This window comes from Rhinolophus sinicus, chromosome 2 (genome assembly GCF_057876585.1).
Source record: "Rhinolophus sinicus isolate RSI-liver-muscle chromosome 2, RSI-T2T, whole genome shotgun sequence".
Classification (NCBI taxonomy): Eukaryota; Metazoa; Chordata; class Mammalia; order Chiroptera; family Rhinolophidae; genus Rhinolophus; species Rhinolophus sinicus.
Window position 1 is genome coordinate 10906735 of NC_142502.1, and position 24861 is coordinate 10931595.

At 41.9% G+C, this 24861-nt stretch overlaps 1 protein-coding gene across 5 annotated transcripts in view; it reads right to left on the minus strand.

Moving 5' to 3' along the window:
* The window catches only part of TIAM2 (TIAM Rac1 associated GEF 2), a 227052-nt gene that overhangs the window by 196875 nt on the left and 5316 nt on the right, over positions 1 to 24861 (minus strand). The window contains exon 1 of one of the 5 annotated variants that reach the window (XM_088795344.1): positions 24701 to 24809. The exons of the other annotated variants lie outside the window; for them this stretch is intronic. The gene's annotated coding sequence lies outside the window, so the exon portion shown is untranslated. Of the gene's footprint in view, positions 1 to 24700; positions 24810 to 24861 lie in introns of those variants that run through there. 5 annotated transcript variants of the gene reach the window in all.

Sequence of the window (24861 nt, forward strand, 5' to 3'; positions counted from 1 at the left end):
AGCAAATTCACCAGATCCCACCCGTGAAGACCTAAATATAACAGCAAATTAGGAACAGAATCTTCCTATAAAGTAAAAATATTAAAGTATCAAAGATAACTCGTCCATCAGCCACCAAATGACAATTCCTAAATCCAGCTTTTATGAGACTCTCTGGAAGAAAAAAAAAAAAAAAAAAAAAGAAAAAGTACAATTTCTTCCAGGAAATCTGTGGTCTGGAAATTCTAGGCGATTAAAAATATTGTATCACGTTGTTTCATGTCTCTAATAATCTCTCAGCTCTTATCATCACTGGTTCAGATATTGGTACTTAAATCTGAAGTTAACAAAGCAGATATTCTAGACTGCTTTCAATTCTCAGAAAGCAGATATAAAATTCACTCTTGCTTACCAGAGAAAGGTGGCAAGGAGTACTTCCCCAGAATCACGGAGCTGTAGGCAACAGCATGGTGCAGTCAGGCCAAACAGTAAGTGCACTGGGATCAGACTGGGTCAAAACCCAGCCAGGCTGCTGAATTCCTCCCCTTCTCTGAGCCCCGTGTCCCTCTCCACTGGGGGAGGGACTCTGTCCTGGAGAAGTGCAGACTTAAACGGGATGCTGAGACAGACAGAGCCCCTGACATGGGCAGGCTCCTGCAAAGTCAACAAGGAGGTGATGTGGCTGGTGAAGAAGCAGGTGTCGGAAATGCTTCCTCTAATCCCTCCATTTCTCAGATGAGGAAAAACAAGCAAAGACCAGAGAAATTAATGTACAAACCCACAACCCCTATTTCAGTAAGTGGTCTATGGAGCAGGGCAATCAAAGGCTTCAGGTAGGACTTCTAAACATGATGAACAAAAAAGCACAAAACTATTCACGTTCACAAGGGGCTCCACCTCCAAAGAAGCGGGCTAAACCTCTTTATCACTGAGTGTGGACAGAACTAAGACGAGAAGGCCTCCAAAGGATGACGGGAAACATCTGCCTTTATCCAACTTCAAGTGTACCTTCATCTTGGCTTGGCCACTTAAGACCACTCACTTACAGCTGGTTTCAGGCCAGGAGGCCACCCGACACATCACGGCTGCAAAAGCAGGAGAGAACACGCAGACGTGGTACAGTGCCAGTCTGAACCAGATCCCATTCACAGAACATGCAGACTTGGACAGAAGTAGCTGAAAAGGGCAGAGGTCCGTTATGGAAAGACAAACTCTCGGCTGTTAAACTGCAAATTTTCCTAAGAACTCTTTTGCTTCTAATCATAAAGGCCCCTCCCCTCGACCTCTCAACAATCTGCATGTCGGCAGAGTTTGGCCCCTCAGATTTCACTTGAGGCTGAGATTTGGCTCAAAGAGAGCCAGGTGCCAGGTACAAGCAGCCCCTAGAGCGGAGGTCCCCTCCCAACCCCCTACCCCCACCCCCAGATTTTCCTCCAAAGTCCATTTCCTGAAGTGGTTGCAAGTGAATCCAAGCCACATTCAGACATCGTGAACAAAAAGGATTGCAGATTTCAAAATAAAGTAAATTCATTTGCCAGGAAAAAACAGAACGAACACTGGGTTCCTCCTTCTCTCGCAATGCCCTAGTTTGAAAAACCACTTCTTCAAAACAGAAGCCAGAAATCAGGAAACCTAAGATGGATATGAAAATGAATTCACTTTATACATATCCACAGCTGCAAAGCCAAAGCCAAGCCCAGAACAGCACACAAGCCCTGGTAATGCTTTGCCTAAAAACCACAGTCAGCTCTAACATTCACTAATGGGAGCCTATAATTAAGTAGTAACCACACTCTAAGTTCAATAAGCTTTAACTTCTCCTAACTCAGGGGGCTCTGACAAGACACATGGTATTGCTTCCACAAGAGAGCCCCGCGGCAATCTTCCCGACAAGGTGAGAGCACCACTAAGACAACCCAGGCTTCCAGGTTGTTTAGGAGTCTCCACTCAGCATCACGTGTATCATCAGAGACGATGTAAATGAGCTCTTGGAGATGGGCCCGCCCTGTTTAATAACTCCTTTAAATGCCGTAGGCTTTCTACAACTTTTGGTAGAGAACTCAGCACCTCTGTACTTTCCCCGCTTTTTATCTCATTTACATTTTCTGCTCAAATGATTTGTGGAAACTTATCAACTTTTGAGAGCTACATCAAGATCAGTGAGTTCATTTTCATAAGCTCCTTTGGCCCAGTAATACAATAGGGGCAGGAAGTAGAAGCAAGAGACACCAAGCGTGATTCTGCAGCTTCTACAAGCTGGGCATTAAACTGTCAACAACACTGAGTGGCTTCAGGTGAAGCAGCATAAAGGCTGGGAGGTCAGGGGCGGGTCTTTATCTGAACCATCTTGGTCTCCCCCTCCGCCTAACACAGCACGGATGTGTGTGGTGTGTGTTCAATGAGGGAATAAACGAGTGACAAGACTGCATTGTACATGTGACAATGAGAGTGGAGAGACTTGAACTTTAGTCCTATCTTTGACCATGACGAGTTAATGACAAGATACACGGTCAAGTCACTTAACCTACCAGGAATTGGTTTTGAAATGCAGAGTAGAAGCACAGCAATTATTTCAGGTTTAAAGGTAACAGTGAAGTTTAAGAACAGAAAGTCTTAGCTTCTTACTTTAGTGAGGCAACTGGACGGACGCTATCGAAGACTTCTTGTAGTTCTTAGATCCCATGCATTTTTGTTATCAAAAGTCTGGTGATACCATCCCCTCACACCAATTAGAACAGCTACTATTTAAACAAACAAACAAATAGAAAATAACAACTTTTGGTGAGGTTTTAAAGAAATTGGAACCCTTGTGCGCTGTTGGTGGAATGTAAAACAGTGCAGCCATTGTGGAAAGCAAAATGTATATGCCTCAAAAAACTAAAAATAGAATTACTATACGATACAGCAATTCCACTCTGGGTATATGCCCAAAAGAATTGAAAGCAGCGTCTCAAAGAGATATGTACTCCCGTATTCATAGCAGCATTACTCACAATAGCCAAAAGGTAGAAAAATCTAAGTGTCCATATACGGATGAAAGGCCAGACAAGATATGGTATATACATACAAAGCCATATTATTCCGTCTTAAAAAGAAAGGAAATTCTGATATATGCTACAACACGGTGAACTCGAGGACATTATGCTCTGTGAAATTAGCCAGTCACAAAAGGACAAATACTGCATGATTCCACTTACCTGAGGGACCCAGAGCAATCAAATTCATAAAGACAGAGTAGACGGCGGATGCCTGGGGCTGGGAGGAGGGAGGAATAGGGCGTTATTGTCTAATGGGTACAGATTTCAGTTCTGTAAAATGAAACGAGTTCTGGAGATGGATGACGGTGATGGTTGCACAACAATGTGAATATGCTTTCTGTCGCTGAACTGTACTTAATAACGGTTAAAATGGGAAATTTTATGTTACATGTATTTTACCACAATTTTTAAGTTAAAAAATGGATGATGTTTGTAGCACATAAATTATATATCAATATGCCTGATTTAAAAATACATGTATCTTTAAACGTTGCCCCATTCATTCTTCAAATCCACAAGTATTGATCAGTCACCCACTGATCTGCAGCTGATTTCCACAAGCTTCTTCAGGGGTTCCTCTGGCAGGTAGGAAACACCCTTTCACTCCCACTCTTTGAAAAGTGTCAAAGAGGCTGAGGAACTTGGGTCCGGCTGGGAAGTGGTCAAACAGCATGAGAAGCCCAGTCAGACTGGGGGCCATGTTCTACCACCTTGCTGCCTTTTCTAATCTGCCCCTTCAAGCTGCAAAGGAGAAAGCAGAGGCTCAGAAAGGTTAAGTAACTTCCCCAAGATTATACAACTGGCCAGTAGGCACATGGGCAAGAAGTCAGGTCAACCAGTTATCAGTCTAGCGTTCTTTGCAACAAACCACAGAACACCATATTTAGAGAGAAAAGGTACCTCTGGGGTCCCACTGGAATCTCAAAGGCAGTCCACTGCCACCATTTTCAACCTTCTCCCCATGAAGGACTTTCATTTAATCATTGTTTGTTTGTTTTTTCATTTAATTTCATTTACTTGATTTTTAATTTCATTTCATTTAAGTCATTTCATTTTTTCATGTTTTCGTTCAACAAATCATTTATAAGAACTTAATTTTTCTTTAAAAAATATCCTTTGGATACACATTCTCCCTTATAGCTTCCCATTCGTAGTCAATCAGCAGACATTTATTAGTTGCCTACGAATCTGGATGCTATTAACATGTTTCTTCGAGGTCTCTTCTAGCAGAGACGGAGGGATCTTCAACACTGCCACTATGTGGAATTATCTCAAAGCAATCAAACAAAACTACCATCAGAACACAACCAATGGCCAAAGTGCATGTAAGTTTTCCAGCACTCAAGAGGAGAAAGGGTTCCATGTAAATTCACCTTCAGCTTGCACTCCTATTCCAAACAACATTCCAAACAAACGTTCCCCGTTCTAAAAGGGACCTGGCATTTATCAGACATTTGCTGAGCACAGTACCAGGGCTTTTTCTCCAAAGATAAGGAATCAGTATCCAGAAGTATCGACAGATACGTATCAGTATCTCCATTACAAACAAGGCCATGAAGGTGCAAAGAAGGAAATAACTTGCCCAAAATCACAGAGCAAAAATGACCATTCTAGATTCAATCTCAGGTCAGTCCAATTTCAAATACTATACTTGCCCTCAAATTCGATGATGCCTAAGAAACAGAAAACATACAGGTAGTATTATTATGTGACTAATTTGGATTCTAAAGTACCTTTTGTTAAGATCAAATGAAATGCAAATATATCATCTATTTATTCATTCAACAAACATTCGCGCTCCTCTCAGGAACAGAACTCAATACTACAGACGTTGCCAGAGGCCAAGAAAAAGCTCCACATATTTTATCAGTCCTGGCTTCAAGGGGATTATAGTCTAGTGAAGGCAATGCCAACCTTATCTTCTAGTGAGGGAGATAAAAAATGTTTGAGAGCAGATTTCAAATAAAGATACAAGACAGAAAACCGGTGACATTCCCCCACAAAAAGCTAGAAATAAATGATAAGAGGCAAGGCAATAAATGTCACAGACAGAAGAGAGACTAATGATATTGCCCCTGAAAAATGGTAAGATATGGAAACTGGAAACTGCATCCTGCAGAGAGAAACTGCACCAATAAAGCTCTAGAGCCATGCTACCCTCCCCCACACAAAAAACGTTGAAGAAAGTAAAAAGATGCAAGTGAAATTAATTTTAATAATATATTTTAGTCCAATATATCCAAAATATAATTTTAACATGGAAACAACATAAAAAATTATTAATGAGGTGGTTTCATTTGTATTTTTGTGTTTTTAAACCAGGTGTGTATTTTGCCCTGACAGCACATGTGTGTTGCACTGGCCACATGTCGCAAGTGGCACCTGATATGGACACATACGCCTCGAGGCAAACCGGTTTGAAAGTGGGTTTTTTCCAGGGGCAATGACAAAACCAATCTGGCCAGAGCAGAGACTTCATGAGAAATCCTAAAGAGAGGGTTTAAAGCCAGGCTGTGTTTGGACTTCATCTGTGCAGAGACAAAGGACGTCAGTGACGTTCTAGAACAGGTAACAGGAAGGGCTTTCACCAAACAGGGAAGCTACTGCTCCAGCCCCAAGATCTCAGAGTCTCAGGATGCCCCAGATTATGTTTCATCTGCCCGCTCTCACCCTCATGGGGGCCCTGACCCTTGGCCCCTTTCTGAGCAGCCCTCTGACCTCCCCTGTCTCCCTCTCTCAGTTGGACACTCTTTATTCCCAGTCGTTCCCATGATGACATCATTACCAGCCAGAAGCCCCTTGTCCCCTCATTGTCAAGGATAAACCTTATTAGTCTGCACCAGAAGTCAATTCTAAAGGTCTACCTTTCCATCCCTGCTCCTGGACTGGCCAGACCCCCTGAGGACGGCCTTGAAGTGTCACTAATGGGGGGCGGGTTAGGAATTCTAGTTCTCCACCTTTACTAGCGCTCTCTCTGCAGCTTCCGCTTCACAGTCTGTTCTAAACGCCTTGCATCTACTCAAGTATTCATTCAAAGCCACCCTAAAGCCCGCCAGTGCTCAGCAGGTAACCCCACCTCCCATATTAAACAACACTGTCCCTCAACTTCCTTCCTCCAAACCTCGAAATCCTTCTCTACACCTTCCTACCCGCTGGCTTCCGATGTCCTCACTGCCCAGGCCATCACCTGTGCCCTGCAGAGGCCCAGCAGAATGGTGTGTCCACTCCCCAGGACACCTTCCCTCAGCCTCTCCATTTCCAATGCGTCTATTTCCCTCCTGTGCTTCCAAACCTGCCCATATTCCCACTGCACTCAGAACAAGCCTTTCTTCGGCCCAGTCACAAGCCGCCATTTTATTTTTATTCTCTTTTTGCCCCCAAAGAGTTTCCCTCAAAATCTCTTAAAAAAGAAAAGAAAAGCACACCCTCATTATCTCTACTTTGCTGACAGCAAGACACGGGGTTTCCTTTCCCAACTGCTTTCTGAAAAGTTTCCAGTCCAATGGACCCTTCTCGTTCATTTGCATGAAACACGGAAAAGTTATAAAGAAATTAAAAATCAGCTCCATCTCCACACTCTGACATACTGACCTGGACCATTCTAGCGAGCATCCTTCCCCTACCTGTTTAGGCATACATAAACGCTCAGGTCATTTTCCATGGTGGTTTACCTTAGGCATTTTGTCAGCAGCCTTGTTTCTTACTTGCTTCCCACCTCCTCCCACAGTACCAGCGTCCCTCCTCCCCAGCAGCATTAACATACACAGAGATTGTTTTCTTTATCACTTTATATTCTACAAAAAACAGGATCCTATTATACAGGGTTCTTTGCCTCTTTTCTCATGGGAATCCTTCCAAGTCAAGCGGTACAGAAATCCAAAGCATAGATGGGCCACATTTGATCCAACCAGTCCCCTGTTGAAAGCATCACTTAGTTCCCAGTTCTTTGCCACTACAAACAATGCTGCAATAAATGATCTTGTACAAACAAATTACACACAGCTGCTTTCATTTCTATGGGGTAGAGGCCCAGGGGAGAGGTGGCTGAGTCAAAGGCTATGTGCATTTTAAATTTTAATAGACTCTGCCAGAGTCTTTCCACAGTGGCTCTTCCCACCAGCCATGCTGGAAGATTGCCTTTTCCCAACATTCCTGCCAGCGAGAGGTATTGTCATTTCTAAAGTTTTTACCGGTCTGACAATCTGATAGACATAACGCTTAAAAACTCTCCCTCCCCTCCCACCCTCAGGAAATTAATTCCCTTCTCTGACAGCCTTTTATGAGCCACCTTCTCTGTCCCCTAGTCTTATTTTACTTCCAAAAATTACAGGGACAGCAAAGGCATGTCCCTGTCCCTTTTCTCCTCTCTCTTCACATCCTCTTCTTTGACAACACCTTTTTTCCACAGGAATTAGTCATCACCCCTAGGAGCTGAAGCCCATCCATATATCCAGCCAAGACCTCTCCCTTGAGCTCCAGACCTCTAACTGCTCATAGGACATTCCTCACACAGCCAGCTGACACCTCACAAATCAGCAGGATCAAACCAAATGCCCCTTGACTTGCGCCCAACCTCCTCTTACTCCGGTGCTGTTGGGAGCGCCATTGTTATCATAGGCACGCAGGCTTGGACATCCTGTGCTAGATTTGACTCTCCCCTCACTTTGCCCCCCTATCCAGCCAGGTGCCCAGCCTGGGGAGTTCTCCGTCCCCTCTCCTGGCCGTCGGGTGCAAACTGTCCCCCAGATCACCAGGACTCCCGCAAGAGCCCGGTTGACCCCCCCAGTTCCAGCACACACCCCCGACCCTGTCGATCCCACATTCCATCACCTCCCCAGCTGCAGATCCAGTGGAGCCCGAACATCGTTACCACACATTGAAGACCTTCCAAGCTCTGTTCCAACCTGCCTTTCCAGCCTTTCGAGCCCATCTCTTTCACACTCCAAACTCAGCAGGGGCCAGGTCTGGTTCCTCTCATGTCAAGGACATCCTTCTCTGATAGGGGAAGAAAAGGTAAACAGATGCTTCTTAGAATTCCCTCCGCAGCTCTGGCCCTGACAAAATAGTGCCTTTCTTTCTTAGTGTTAAGAGAGAAAATATCAGGTAGAAGAAATTGGGTAAGTAATTGAATCATTTAATATAAACTGACAAGAAATTACAATAGGGTATATGTATGTACTCCAAAATGACCAAACACTAAAGACAGAAGAACAGGAAAACCATCCACCACAGCCAAAAGCATCCTCCATTTATACAAATAGCAGAGAATCGTTTTACAATCACATCTGTCTCCTGATTGAGTTTCATGAATCGGATATTTATAAATGGCTGGCATGAAAGCTCAGCAAGAGAGCCCTGTTCCATTATAATAGGGAAAAAAAATCACGAGGGTGAATTTAAAACACACTTTTTTTTTTTTTTTACCAAATAAAACTTGAAGAGAAAAAAAAAAAATCTCAGACTCTATTTGGTGTAATACTTTGTCTTTAAACAAGTAATTTGAAAAAGAAACAGTGAAAATGATAACTTAAACATTTAATTGATGCCTAGGAGTTAAACATTGTCCCAAGTAACTGAGGAAAGATAATAAAGAAATAAGAGATAAGCTCCGTGACCTCAAGGAGTACAAATACTAGCTAGAGAGCTAAAACATGTACCTATGAAACGAGATAAGGGATGAAGAAATATATTTCCAAGGGCAAAAAAGTCAATACAAATGGAATATGAAGAGATTCGTCAAAATCGGTTTTCTGAACTCTGGTACATGGGAAAGTTCCCCACATTCTTTGTGTCAAAGCAAACAAAATAATGATCTGCTCCACCTAAGTTGTTTTTTTTTAAAAAAAAAAAAAGCCTACCTAACAGTATCTTAAATGTGCTCTAGCCTAGCACTAATGATTAGATCCAAGTTTCTTCTGATGGGAAGTGTCCACGATCCATCCTCCACGCTGATGGAGGGATGGGGAGTCACAGATAATTTAAACAGCTGTCTGAGCTGAGGTGCTCTTCATAATTCCATATGGCTTGTAAAACACACATGTGCTCTGCACCCTGCCCCCTCTCAAGAAAGAAGCAAGAGGAAGTCAGAAACACTGGGACCCAATCCCAGCTCCATGTCTCCATATCCTCATCTATACGATATGGATTTCCCAAAGCCTTTGCCTGTTGTAGAGGGGAGCACTGACTCAGAGAGCTCTGTGCAGCAGCCTAGCACAGTGCTGACACAGAAGTCAGTCAAGGTCAGCAGCCCCACCTTTCCTCTTCCCACCAGCCAGCCCCTCAACCTTTCACAGCATGCCACTGCCCAAATACAGAGCTCTTGAAAGCAAACATTTTAAAGCAAAAGAGACAACAGTCTACGCTAAACGGCAAGTTTACAGACTATCTACTCCGTAAATAAGCAGAGAGGTATTTCATTACCTGCTTCCTGGATTATCTATGGCATACGTACCGTCAGTTGCACAGACGATCTAAAACTAGCTGCCGCCTTCAACCCCCAGCCACACTACAGGCTCAGAAGAAACTGGGGGCTCCAGGCCTGGGCCGGGCAGCAGCAAGGTGTGAGGAGCAAGAAAAGACATGAGAGGAAACTCAGAAGCCCTAGAGTGATGCCCGCTCCTAACCAATGGGAGAAACTTGGGCAAGTAACTTCTCTCACCTGTCCTCTGAAGTAAGTCTGAACTCACTCTAAGGCCTCTCCCAGTATTTTATGAATCAAATAAATCAGGGTCTCCAAATGTGGGCGGGAGGACGGGATTCCTACAAGAGCATCACAAATTTATCTTGCGGTTAATTCTGTAAAATATCATTATGTATATTATAGAATCCTGATTTAAAGGAGTTTGCTCAGGGTCAGTGGGTTTGCTTTTGTTTTCAAACCCTCCCTCCCCCAGCACAAAGGTAGAAAAAATACTCTTTCTATAAGGTCACATTCCATCAAAAACTCAAAAGGGAGGGGAAAAAACACATCAAAATATGTAAGGATTATCTTTCTCTTCCTGCTCTGTGTACTTCCTTTTGCTCAGTGAACTCATAGTAAAGAACAGAATGAGAAAGGGGGCCCCAAGGTGAGAGTTGTACTACAGTATAAAATGGAACAGGACAAGTGTGTGTGTGTGGGGTGGGGTGCGGTAGGAGGGGGAGAGAATCGGGACAAGAACATAAAATGTTTGTAGAAAACTGGCCAGAAGGAAAGATGATCTCTTCAAATTTGTGGGCTCTATTCAAACACTGTATGTTATATATTAACCACTCCTTTTTTTCTTTCTAGAAAGAAACTCGGTACAGTATCAGCTTTGATATATTTACAATACTTCTCTTGGAGGAAGTCCAGAGTCTACATTTGGTTTTAAAAGAAGGTTCCTCCTGCATGGAAGCTATCTCAAAAAGCCAAAACACACATTCAGAAGAGCTGAGCCTCTTGTTAACATTTTCCGAGCACACAGTAGCTACGCACCATTTGGTACCCACCAGAATCCCTCTAAACGCATGTAAAGGCTGCCAACTTCTCTATGCATTTACAGGAATAATCCTGAAAAAGTGTCCATTTGCAGAAGAACTCCATTTTTATTGGTATGCCCAACAAAAGTTTACTGTCCCCCCAGGGAGAGTTCACTGGTTTGAGCGACTTGGCCAAATATCAAAATAATGTAATCAAATGGATTTCTCCATGCCAGATAAGACATAAAAACTAAGGCTGATCCCAAAGGAACTAACATGATGCTTAGCACATGTTTAAAGTATATACTAGTCATAAGGCAAACCACCATCAGACACCTCTGAGGAGAGAAGTAGTCGGTAGGCAGTGTGCCCTGAGACACGCCGTTTCCCAGTTCAAAGCCGAAAGTAACTGAAGTAACTGTCTACATTGTTCAAAATAAATATTTCACACCCAATTATTTCAACATGATAGAAATCTGAGAAGCCACACAATCTCAATTCAGTTCGTTTGATTTGTAAGATGAGACACTGTGGGGATGGAGCAGCTCTATGGTCAGAGTCAAGGGAAAGAGCTCCTAATTCAAAAGATAAAACAGACAAAATGATTCCCTGTCCAAAAGCTCCCCGACTAAGATCAACTCCGGAACAACGCCCCACCCCTTAATGGCAATTTTGTCTTCCAAATTGAGTGACTGCCTGAAATATCTAAGGAATCATTTTGTATGTCACCCCGTGTCATAGCGTTCACCATAACATTCACAAGGCCTGAATTTTTTAAATTAAAAAAAATTAAATTAACAAAATCAATGCTTTTACCTCCTTCCCAGGCTTAAGAAAATGAACAACCTGTACATATTATATTATGGATATAGCAATTATCTCCCAGATCCCCCACCCCCTCATCTCTAGGAAAACTTTGCCCACATCAAAGTTGGTCCCCTGTGATTCAAAGGGTATGTCTATACTATTGTACAAGACTTGCTATAATAACACATTTTTAAAACTGTCAAGATGGTCACGGGAACCCCAGGAGTATATGGCACAGGCTTATATAGTCGTAGGCGTGACCATCACATGTACTTTCGTGACTTAGCATGAACATTAGCGTCGGGGTACATTGAGGCCCGCAAGTAAGGAGGCAGCACTGACTTCCTCATGGTGAAGAGCAAAGCAAACATCAGAGAGACTGTTCGCTTCCAGAAGCATCAGGTGCTACTCTGTCCAGCCGGCAACAGGAGCCGCTGAAATGTCAGGGACCTCAGCACGGCCCACGGCCCCTCGAGTGCTCATGCCTCTGAGCTGCTAGCTGACGCCCCAGAGGCCACTCGAAGAGCTTCAGTCTTTTCTCTGCTTCAGTCCATCACACATTTTCAAAAAACACCTCACTTTTTATCTCTCTTCCCTCCCATTTTAAAATTCATTCTTAAAGGAGAGGCAGGGAAAAGTGAGGAAGAGCTGTAGCACACACATAGTTTAGAAAAGCTCCTCAGGTAATGAAGAAGAACCCTCTCCCCAGGCTGAGATGCTCTGTCCTAGCTTTGTGTAGCCTTCAGAGCTACTCCACGCTATATATCTATCCATCAAATATCTAAGTATCTATCTATCTATCTATCTATCTATCTATCTATCTACATATCTATCCATTAATCCCTCCATCCATTCTAGGAATATCCATATGTATAAAACCATATTTATTTTCCATATATATGTAATTATATATAATATATAATTATATATTATACACACACATATATATAAAGCTCTATATATGGATATATGTCCATATCTACAGATATATAGACATATATCTGTAGATATAGATATGTAAGACATATTTTTCCTTGTAACTTAGCATACCCATACGTAATGGTTAATTCTATTTGCCAACTTGGACGGTGTTTGGGGATGAGATTAACATTTAAATCAGTGAACTCTGAGTAACACAATCGCCCTCCATAATGCAGATGGGCCTCATCCTATCAATTGAAGACCTGAATAGAACAAAAAGACCTACCCAAGGAAGAGGGAATTCTCCAGGAAACTGCCTTTAGACTTCATTGCACCATTTACTCTCCTGGATCTCCAGGCTGTCTGCCCACAGATTTGGATTTGCCAGCCTCCATGAGCATGTGAGCCAGTCCCATATAATAAAGCTCTTTCTGTAGAGATTTGTACACATTGAATTTGTACACATCCAATTGGTTCTGTCTCTCTGGAGAACCCTGACCAATACACCATACACACACACACACACACACACACACACACACACACACACACAGAGATATATGTATATAAACACTAATATATATTAAACCAAAACAAAATGTTCAAGAAAAAATAACTATCCTCACTATATGCCATATATTTAGATACTTTACATTACATATTATGCTTATTATTCTACCTTGTGTGTGTCTTAGTATGGGTCTTGGTCAAAACAAGAAAAGAAAGCCACCAAAATATTTTTTTAAAAGTCTATTTCTATATAAATGATAAACATCTAAGTATTACTTTGTCTTGTGCACCTGAAACTAATTTTAAAAAAAGGAAAAAAGAAATGGCCAGCATCAAAAAAAAAAAAAAAAAAAAAAAAAAGCAAACAGCATTGACTTTTAAGAGCCATACCTCAAATCTTACACAAACTATATTAGACATTTCCAGATTTCAGACTTCTATGTTATTTGCTATAGAAAGAGAGTAGTCAGACCGATGTATGTTCTAGTTTACATGAGTTATACATCTTTCTTTCCCAATTATTAAAGTTTCATTCTGATTTCAAAAAAAAGTTTCCATCAAAATAGATAAAATTGAAGAATTTTGTAAAGTATTAAAAAAAAAATCAAACTAGCTTTCTTGAAAAAAAAAGTCTATTCCTAGAATAAAAAATAAAAATAAAAATTTGTTTAAAAATCTGACCCACTGAACTGATGTCACTACCCGTGACTCATAGTTTGCAAAACACTGTTTTATTCAAAGGGCTGCATACTGCAGGCAGTGTTCTGCACCTGGATTTCTTCACTTCAGGCTGTTCCACGTTTATGGATATTTAGTTTTTTTCTATTTAGATCTTTTCTTGTTAGGAGAATGAGCTAAGAAAGAAGAGAGAAAATAAGGGTTTACAAAAAGCCCAGAACTGAGAATCATTGAGTACCAAAGTCAAGTTTAAACTACTTCACAGTTTCCCTTAAGGCAGCTTTTGGAGCTTCTGCAAGGTGGTTGACCAATGGAGCCAAGAGCAGCAGGCACACATCTTCTTTGGACACGTGTGACTTAGGGGATCTTTCATCGGTACCGCTGCTCTCCCTCTTATAGTCCTCCAGCAAAGATTCCAGTACAGGTTAGGAAATTCAACTTCAGGCTTCACCATCAGACTTACAAGAACAGGTTAAATTATTTTAGTTCAGTGACACATACCTGCAGAGTGCAAAGGCCAGAAGACACGTCACTGTCACCTAAATAATCCACCCCACCCATTTCGACCAAAAAGGTGCTGAAAATCTCTTATGTTACCATGAAACTCTCAAACTCACTGACTTCCTACCTACGTACACATCCTAAGCACAGTTTCTTATACTAAAAAGCACAGCCTTAACGTTAAGGTTGGTGGTCGGACTCTTTCAACAGTTTCAAGAGTATACAGAATCAGAGAGAAAGCTACAAATGCTGGGGCCTCAGAAATCATCTCTACCATTGGTTCATTACTGTGTTGGGTTCTTCAGGGACTTCTCCCATCTCCACCCCAGGGGAGTAAGAAAAAGGACACATGAACCCTTTTGTCCTCTACCCCTGCCGTAGCTAACAAAGTTCCAGTTCACTATTTCTTTTGTATTTTTGGAGTTTCACTCAACATGTAGTTTGAACAAAAGATGCCTCAAAGCTTTGAAAGCCACTAATATGGTAGCATTTCACAGATAGGAAAACAGACGCTGAGATGCTAAATGCTGTGCATGGGTCTACGTCCCCATGCAACGCCGACCAGCACTGAGCCCCCAGGGCAGCAGTTCCACAAAGGTGGTCCTGGCTCAACAGCAGCAGCACACCCGGAAACTTCCCACAAATGCAAATTCTCAGGCCAACCCCACATCCCAATCAGAACCTATGGGGGGGGGGGGGGGAGGGTGGCAGCAATTTGGGTCTTAACAAGCCCTCTTGAATAGTCTTGTGTCCTCAAGTTTGACAATCTTAGTTCTGGAGCAATTCCTCTTAGGCTTTCCATTGTTCTCTTCCTCTTCCTCTCTAACCCCATGTCCCTACTGCACGGGAAGCAACTGCCCCACAAATATTGAACCTAACGAGAGCCTGGCCCACTGAAAACGTAAAGCCCTCATGAGAAGGTATTTGGACTCTGCTATAATGCAGTCAATACATTGCTTTCTTTTCTGAGTGAGAACACCCACATCCAAAAGGGTCACAGAAAAGTTTCTAAGTTTTCAGAGAATAATTCCAGAGGGAAGAATTTACTCAGACTTCAGAGATCAAACTTCAAAACAGAGGAACATGCTAAAAAATTTATTTCCAGGAAACTAGGATCACAGTACTCTAGGCTGTCAGCGACTAATAATACCTAAAAAGCGCACCAAAAAGACAAAGAGAGAAAACATGGGAAGAGTACTCAACTGAGACAGCTCCTTCTGGGAAAACCTCGGATACTTGATCAGCCCTACTCTGAGGGGATTAATTTCACTACACCTCATGTTTTGTGAGGTCTGAGGTACGTGTCAGTCATCTACACAGGTAAACTCGCTGAGCTTCTGCAGAATGAAAATGCAAGAGGCACTAGGCAGGCTAGCTCACAGCTGTGAGCCACATCTCAATAGCATGGTAGTGTAACAAATTTCAAGAATGCCTAAGGAGAAATCACAATATGAGGCCCGTACATCTAAACCTAGGAGACATTGCTGTGAGAATCAACCTATTCAAACCCGCGACTCATTTTTTCCTTTGTGATGTATCATCTGTTACACTAGTTCTCTCGTAAGCACACCCTAGCTGAGCTTTCATCTTGAAAAGTAAATATATACTAAAGTGGAAAGGCCTGCTGGCGTGGGGGGAGGTACATAAGGGAGAAGCTTTTAACTAATTTCCTGAATTGAATAATGTGAAAATTGTGGTTGGCTCACAAAGGACTTGAATGTTGCCATAGCTTCTGCTCATTTTTTCACTTAAGATATATTCGTATAAAGGGTTACACTGCCATAACGATGATCTGATAGGGAAAACCTTCCTCATCTCTTGGCAACACCCCCCTGCCCTCACCCCACACAAGCTCCTACCTGCTTGCATACCTGCAAAAGCCTGCACAATGATCCAATAACAAAGACACAAAACTGCAACACCAGACTTCAGGCTACAATGGAAAGGTGATTTCTTTTTGACTGGACAGTGAGGTTTCTCTTCTTGGACTCCGTCCTGTCACTGCACGACTGCAGGACCTGCCCTGGCAGCTGAGGGTACACGGGGGAGCACGCACACGCCTTACAGCAGAGAACAGTCACAACCTCCAGCGACCCTCTTTATGGCCACATTACTAACTTCTCCCATTAGTCTGGATATAATCAAAACGAAAATGTATTTTGAATTTCATGGACATCTGCTTTATAATGATTTTGTTTATCATAATATAAATTGATAGGCTTTGAAGATGTCTGTTGTTTCTTCTTAAAACAATTATTGACAATTATTTGACAATTGACAATGATTTTTAAAACTACTTATAACAAAGGCAAGATAAAGCTGTTCCCTCTTACACAAAGTAAAGGGGTGAACTAGATTGCTTCTAAGCTTCTTTTCAGCTCAATTTATGTGTACAGTACCCTCAAACCCCTACTCACACTTAATTCAGAAAAGGCCCACTGATTGCTGTACCGGGGACACCATCGGCTTTAACCCATAAACTCCAGCGGCAGGCAGGCCACTTTCCCTTCGTAAAGTCAAACTCTTCTGAGCAGGCTCTAAAGTACACAAGCTAAGAAGTTGCTTCACCTTTGCGAGTTCCAAAAATTCACAGGTTTAGTTCCCACCCCCACAGAACAACTGACACATGTCCTGGCTTTTTGATGCACTCCTCATAACAAGTCCTTCTAACTTTTAAGCATGGAGAAAAAAGTCTACAGCAAGGGATTCTGGATCCAGGTCTAGCTCTGCGTGCCATTAACTCTTACAATGGGGAATTAAAGCAGGTCATCTAACGTCCCCGAAACATCAAGCTTCTCTTCTGAAAAATGGGTAGAATTAGATGATTCCTAAAGGCTACTGCATTCTAAAATGCTTATACACATATGATGACTATTAAAGTAATATAGCATGGTTTGTGATTTGGGACATTTTGAATATGCATATGTGAATATAAATCTTCATGGCTGTATCACTATTAATGACATAGCTTCTAAAGTCTGTCATATCTTCTACTGTACACAGAAATATAAATGTACTTTTACACTGTGAAATTACCCAAGAAATTTTAATATACTCTATAAATGTTTACAGGTTTTCCTCTAGACAAAAAGAAAATTATATGAGGTGTTATTTAATGTTAACAATAAAATATGTATGTGCCCCTCCGTTTTCAGAACTACCCATTTACTGAGTTGCTGAAAATTCCAAGTGCTGGCTGCCACTCAAGTTTTAGTGAATTTTCTAACTAATGAGGTTTGTCAAGCCATCAAGATTTAGCTTCTGTGACGGACAGCTTTGCAAAAAAAAATGCCATACTGCGATGACATTCTCGTCTCAACATACACCAAGACTTCAGCAATTGTCAACCATCCTTCTGGACTCAATTTCCTCACACACGCACATGAATGGCTAAGGTGGAACTTAACAGTTGAATTTAGTGATATTCCTAAATTCTTAAAGACAGGTAATTTTAAAATTCCAATTACACAGAAAGCAAAACAGAATGAAGAAAAACATTGCCTGCTAGTATTTCTTAGGAAATGGCTTTTATTGAAAAAATTTAAAATGCTTCTTCATTAATAGTTATTACAACATAGATATTTCTAGTTTTCATTATTAATATGCTTATAATATTTAACAAATGTTTTCTTTAGAGACCAGATGTTTCTTTTTATAAATAGCCATATCGAACTACAAATCATGGATCAGTCTGGACTAAAGAGAACTGTACTGCCTTTATATGTGGATAACCTCCAAATCTCTTGCCCATCTCTGGAAAATTAACTAACACGGTTAGGTTTTACAATCCTATTGAGCCGTTTCAGATGACATCATGCAGGGGAAAGGCCTGGGAAAAGGGACCTGGACCTCCTTCTCCAAGCTGACTGTCCTAAGAGAGCAAGTCTGATCTAAAGGGCAGAATTTCTCAAAAGTACGATCAAAGAGCCACCAGCAAATCTTAGTATGCTTGATAAAATGCACCCCAGACCCCCAAATTATCATCTCCACGAGCTCCTGGAATCTGCATTTTAACAGGCTCCCAAAGTGATATTTATGCAAACTCAAGTTTGAGACCTACCATCTCTGGCTTCAGTTTCTCCACCTGTAAGAGAAGGTAACAAGACTTGACCATTATCTCTAAATCCTCTTCTGACTCATCTTTACAATCTGTTACATTAAGACAGCAATGCCATCCTTTTACCAACATCCTCATAGTAGTTTTCTTTACCTTGGGCCCATTGTGGCTACTTTGTTCTACATACATTTAAGTAGCTAGTTTGTTTGCATGCAGTCTACATGGCTACTTTGTTTCTCATATATTCTCCTACACCTGCCCTGCTCTCTATAACTCCACCTTCACCACCTCCATTTAAGGCATTGATCTTATTTCAGATTCTTCCTTGGCCATTCTTCCAGTTCAGCACTGAACTCCCCTACATCCAGTCCCAGAGTACTTGAAATCCATATTATCCGTAGCCCCCAAGATCACAGATAAGAACCTCCTCAGCAATGACTAATGACTTAGTCTAGATTTACCAAGACCCCCAACATATTCACCGGCCCTGCCCTCCTGACTGGTGATGGTTATCTGTCACCTAGTCATGCTCAAATGCCAGTGAGCATAACAGCACATGACAAATACAGTCCTTATACATTTTTATCAAGTTTTTGCTTCTGCTTTATTATACTCTATTGGCGCATAGAATTGTTGAGTTTTATAGACAAAAGAAACCCTAAAAGCCATTTTTTCCAACGTGACGCCTCTGCCCACCAAAATTACAAATTAAGGGAAACCCAGAGAGAATTACGTGTTTTGTTCAAGATCACACAGTTATTTTTGGCAAATCTACCCAAAACCCAGAGCTCCCATCTTTGTTCAGTATGATTTGCTGACTACCTGCATTATTACCTCTGACTGGACAAACACCAAGTCAATCAAACACATACACGTATCTTTCAAATAGTCCATCCTTTGTTGTCTATCAGAATGGAGAACAGTGAAGGCACTGATGGGTCCCAAAACATCACATATTGCAACTTTATGGAATGATGGCTTTTATGTAGTTTATAAGGAATTTGACTGGGAGAGGGGGAAGGAGGGGGACACACATACAACCACTGTGTGGGCAACGCAGCCATTTAGAAGACGGACCCTAAGAGTGGTGAGGACAGAGTGGTACTTTTCAAGAGAAAATGAGGGGTTAGAAAAGGATTAGGGAGAGCTTCAGAAGGAGGACATCTGAGATGAGCCTAGAGGGCGGAGGAAACCAGCATCCTCCAGTTATAACAACACAATTCTGAGAGAGATAAAATAAAAATAAAAAAACAAAAACACCCTGCTAGCAGGGGTGGATGTACATATAATGAATGGATTCAGTCAGTGAGGTTTCTGATTTTCTTTTAAATATTGTGTAAAACGAAGTTACTTACCCACATGATGTACAGAGCACTTCCCAACAAGTTCAACAGACAATTGTTAAGGGAGCGTTACTACAGATAACCCGTTTCATGGAAGGATGAGGATTTTCCAGAGGGAAAGTTCAAAATGGACCAGTGAATTGGGACAATATTTTGGTTTCTGATTTGGCAAACATCCATCGAGTCTTCATGTCTTCATAGAGTAGGTATTGATCTCAGCAGTTTCAAACGCCACCGACACAAATAACTTAATTCATTTTAATGCTTTCCAGCTGTATTCTTAGTTTCTGTTCATATGTATAAATGCCCTCTTTTGAAAGGGCCATAAAATCCATTTTAAACTAGCTTCATGGTTCTACAGAATGGTTAGCGTAAATATGACTATTCTCCTACCAACCACCACCCGAGCATGAGGCCGGAAGAGGAAAGTTAATAAGAATGTGATGCCTCAGCTATCAGAAGACACTGGAAATCCTTAGAGAACAATTTTATTTTCTCCCTGAGGAATCTAAGGCCCTTTAGGTGAGGCACTAAATGAGCAAAAGGTGTATTCAGGACCAGAATCTAGATCTATGAATACCCAATATAATGACATGGATACTACTTCCAAAGTATCCTTCGCAAAGATGGAGAAAACTTCTATTTTTAGCAGAGTATTATTGATAAAAGTCCATTTAAAGAGTCAAATATTTGGCAAAGGGTCACTCAACTTCACAATCATTATACTACCTTTAAAAACAATTTCAGTTACCACTTCACACATTCCATCGACCACCGCTGAAGTACCACACTGAGCCTGGAAGGCATTTGGAAGAAAGTCACCAAGCACTCCATGTGATAAGAGAAATCACCAGCCGCTAAATGCCATCTGATGAATGCAACGACTGATACAGGCCCCAGCTGACCTGAGCTCCTGGAAGCACAGGAAGTGCATCACACACAAACAGATGGCTTTGCTGAGTCTCAATGGATGGGAAACAGGGTTTGCCAAACAGGGAAGAACCAGCACAGGGGAGGACAAAGGGAACCCTGTGCAAAGGGATGGGAAAACGAAGGCGTGTGCCTATGCTTTGCTCTCCCAGCACACAGCTCCATCCTACTGCACGTCCTTACACAATCCGAGATGGACGAGTTACATGTACCAGGCGGGAGGGATGCAGGGAGGGAAGACTAACGTTCCCTGAACTCTTTCACTGTGACAGGCATGGTTCTAAGCACATTATGTTAATTCATTAATTTCTCAATGCTCAAAATAATCTTTGATGAGGAAAGCACAGCTGCCACACTCCTTTTAGAGATGAAAATCCTGAGGCCTGGAATGCTCTTTCCTAGACAAAAAACCACTTTGGATTTAAAAATAACAACATAAAACATTGCACTAAGACCCATCACTTTATTTAAAGGCAATGGGAATCCTTACCTTTTACCAGTTTGAAAGAAGATTTACAAGCTTATTTACTATGCCATTTCCCAAACTACTAATGACAAGAGAGTCTTCTAGATTCTAGCTTTACATCCTGTTCTCAATGCAAAGGAATCACTTAGTAATGGGAACCACGTCCAAGAGACACATTCAGAAACCGAACCATGAATTTAAAAGAAATCTTGTAATCCAACACCACGAAAACACAATGAAAGCTGCAGTCCAGATTCTGTTACTCAATGTACAAACCTCATAAATGGAAACAAAGCAGACCGATGTCCAGCTGGATGGAATGCCTGGAGAGGAGCGGGCCGGATCCCAGGCCAGACAGAATCCAAGAGAGGAAATACACTGCACACGCCTGGTGGGGACGTTCCAGGGGCACCGGCCTGTATCTACTGGCCTGAGTCTGGGGGGTGGGAGGGGCTTCAGATTGGGCACTGCTTGTTCTTTCTTAAAATTATGAACTAATAAAAGCTTTCAAATTCTAGATTGTTTTCATGAAAATCCTTGATTCACTTACAATTCTTGACATGGTAACAGCTGAGACAGATGGATGGGATCAGGGAACATTAACTGGATGCAACCCTCCCTGCCCTCCACCCTCTCTCACTCGCCATGTCCATTCCACCTCCTTCGCATTTCAGGAACCTCTCCCTGTATCTGTCCCTACTACTCTATTGCCACTACTCTATCCGTACAATTTCAACTGATCCTCTTCCTGCCAGTCTTGCTTTCCTAAATTCACCCACCACAATCTAAATAGGGACTGGTCTAGACTGCCAATTGCTCCTCTGCCTAAGACTCAAGTGATTTGCTTTTATGTCACTTCACGTCACTTGCCTTTCTTCTCTCTTTGAAGTAAGTTCTCTTAACTGAAGTTCAACGATTAAAGGTACTCAATGTATCAGAGGGGCTCACTAACTACCTGTCCAGTGTTGAGGGGCTGTTGTGTGCACTTCACTTTCTTCCTCATTCCACAAAAGCCTTGCCGCTCTCTTCAGAGAAATGAATACAGGCGATGGAGTACACAGAGCCTAATACCGTGCCTGGGAGGCACTTCCTGCCACAGAGTGTTACTCTCATCTTGTTCCTCTTCAGTGTTCCAAAATTGGCAAAGTGCTTTCACACATGTGCGCACATTCCATCCTTCTCACAACTGAGACTTAGGAGGTTACATAAAGAAACTGAGGCCAGTGACGTTTAAGATTTGCAGAATCAAGGCTAGTGTTTGGACAGACCTACTGACTCCAAATCCTGAGTTCGGCTATGATGCCTTTCTGTCAGGAGTTTTGGCTACGTTTAGAGAAAACAATGTCTACCCATCTCTTCCATAAAAGTTTATCTAATGCTTTTTATTGCATTTAAGGAATACAAACACGTAGGCCAAATTCCACCATAATGGGCTCCAAGGACTTTGGTCTGTGCTCTATCAAGTAATTACGTTAAATAAGTAAGCGATCAACTGCCTCATTCGTTCATTCCTGGATTCAGTAAATATTTATCTCACACCTATTTCGCACAGGGCATTGTGTTTGGTGCTAGAAAGTCTTCCCTGTCCCTGAGATATTATAATTAGTCCAGACCTTCAAGACTTCCCGACTGAAGCCAATGATGGAACACACAGAAGGCTGTTCTTATAGGTACTTGAATAAACAGAGCAATGAATTATGAGCCAGGAAACCCAAGAGCTCATCCTGGTTACGCCCCTATGTAACCTCTGTGACCCTGGAGGAGTCTCTGCTACTAAATTTCCTTTTCCATAAAAGGGAAAAATTGGCATTATCTTTAAAGTTCGTCTATGCTATAAATTCTAGAGATTCCAGGATTTTATATAACTGGCAAATTCTTTGACAAAGGTATGATTTTATATCATAATTTTATACATTTTTATGAGATGAGCTATATATTGATTGCAGCTTTAAAAGGTATCTCCAGATTTCCCCACAAATTGTTACAAGTGTTTAACTACAGACAAATTTGGAGCATTTATAAGAATCTTGCAGCCAATTGAACTTGCAAATTGCCCCAACATGAAAACTGCTTTTTTCACACGTAAATTGTGACCTTAGATGTGGATCTCTTTGGAGAACCTAAATAAATCAGACTCAAAACCTTCCTTTCTTACTTTCTTGTTTAATTCTGTGCAAATGTCACTTTAGGATGACTTCAATTCTTGGATATGAAAATAGCACTTCAATCCAATTTATTAGCACATGTTAATGCACACAGAGCTCTTTATGGCCTTACTTTCAAAATTCTTGCACCCTTAACCCTCTTAGAAAAGGACAATTGGATGTGTAAACCTTACTGCTTTGAAAGGTAGTCAGCAGAAGAGGCCCACCACCTTTTGGCACACATCTCTGATGTCTACCTGTGAATTCACAAGCCAGATTCTTCCCTGTAATCAAGGAGAGGACACATCTAAAGATCACGTGAACCGCCAGACGTAAGACAGAGCAAACTGAAGCACATTCCTACATACTGACTTACATGACAATTCTGCCTCCAAATTCTTGCTTCTTTCTAAAGTTCCGTAGAAATGATTCTTTCTTTTCTCACTCATTCTAGGAGTCTTCAATGAGTTCCTGCTCTGTCAGTCTCTGTCATGGCTGCTGACTACAGCAGTGGGGAGAGATTAAAGCAGGATCATCACTAGCCCACACTGTACCTTTGAGTGAATTACAAAAGGAGCCCCTTTCCAGTGGAGAGGAGTGCACCAGGAGGGGCTTGGCAAGCGAAGCATAAGTTGGATTTCAGCCTGCACTTGCCCATTGGACAGGAGGACCTTGTGCAGTGAACAACTTGCACAACTGTACAAGGTGGCCTGGCCAGATGTGTAAAAAACAAAAAAACAACAACATCGTGTTGTAGTAGAGGAATTAACTACTAGAGAAGAAAGAGCTTAACAGCCTAGAGATAATGGGGAAAGAAGGCCTACCAGAGAAGGTATCTGACTGACACATGAAGGATGTGTGGGTAGTTAACAGATGGTGAAATGGAGTAAGAACAGTCTAAGCAGAATGTTCATTCACTCCAGATAGTGGTCTGGAAATGACAACTTGGAAGTAGTTTGATGGGTCTGGCAGTGTGTGTGCGCGCATATGTGTAAGCAGGGAAGGGGAGGGAGGCCTGGGGAACAACCAGGAAATGAGGCTGGAAAGGCAGGCAGAGACCAGATTATGAAGCATCTTATATGGCATGTTAAGGTGTTGAAGCCCGATTCTGAGGTCATTAGGGGCTTCTTTTGTAAACAACAAACTCGTCTTCAACTGTACCTGGCCACATTTTTCACATTTACCAATCAGAAGTTTCTGATACCCTAGAGTAACACGTTTTATCCTATAAGGCAAGCAGGCAATGCAATGGAAAAGAAGTTTGCAATCTTCATACTGCATTTTTAGAATGTAAAAAGCTTAAAGAACACCAGGAACTATCTTTAAGTGTGTACATACACAAGTTTTAATAGTGAGGCTGAAATTATGAGCCCGGTAATTGACAGTTTTTATTCAGAGCCTAGGCCTGAAATATTTATGGCATATGGTCTGCGCCTGAAAGAAACTTGGAGGACTTTTTAAAATAAAACACTTATAATGACACTCAGGCTTAAACCTATTGGAGAGGGACTCGGAGATAGACAGGTGCTATCCATTAAAATAATTATGCTAGCAATATTTGAGGAACAGGAAGAGAATGGGTGAATAACCATAAGAGAACCCCAAGACCTGCATCACGTGGTGAATAAAGGTCATATCACGACCCAAGGCTGCCTAGAAGATTACAAGTGTCACCAGGGCCACCGCAGAGGAAATGCAAGAAAACCTCCCCATGAATGGAATTATCTTCAGGACCAAGCCTTTTTCCCCCTCTCCCTCTTCCCCCAATTAAATAAAGTTACCCTATTTTGCTATTTTTAAAAGTAAGAAGAGGCTTGGAAGCTCATCAGTATTAAGTTTCACCGCTTCTTAAAGATAAACTCCCCGGTGCAATCTTACTCCCATACCTTGACGGCGGCAGTCGGCAGTCGACGGTGGGAAGAATGGACTCTTTTCTTCCTAAACTGTTTTTGGTAAATATGATCCATTTGGGACACAACGTGTCGACTTTCCCAGAAACTTGGCACCTCCCTGCCCCTCCCCCAGCGGCAGGGCCCGTCGGGGACCG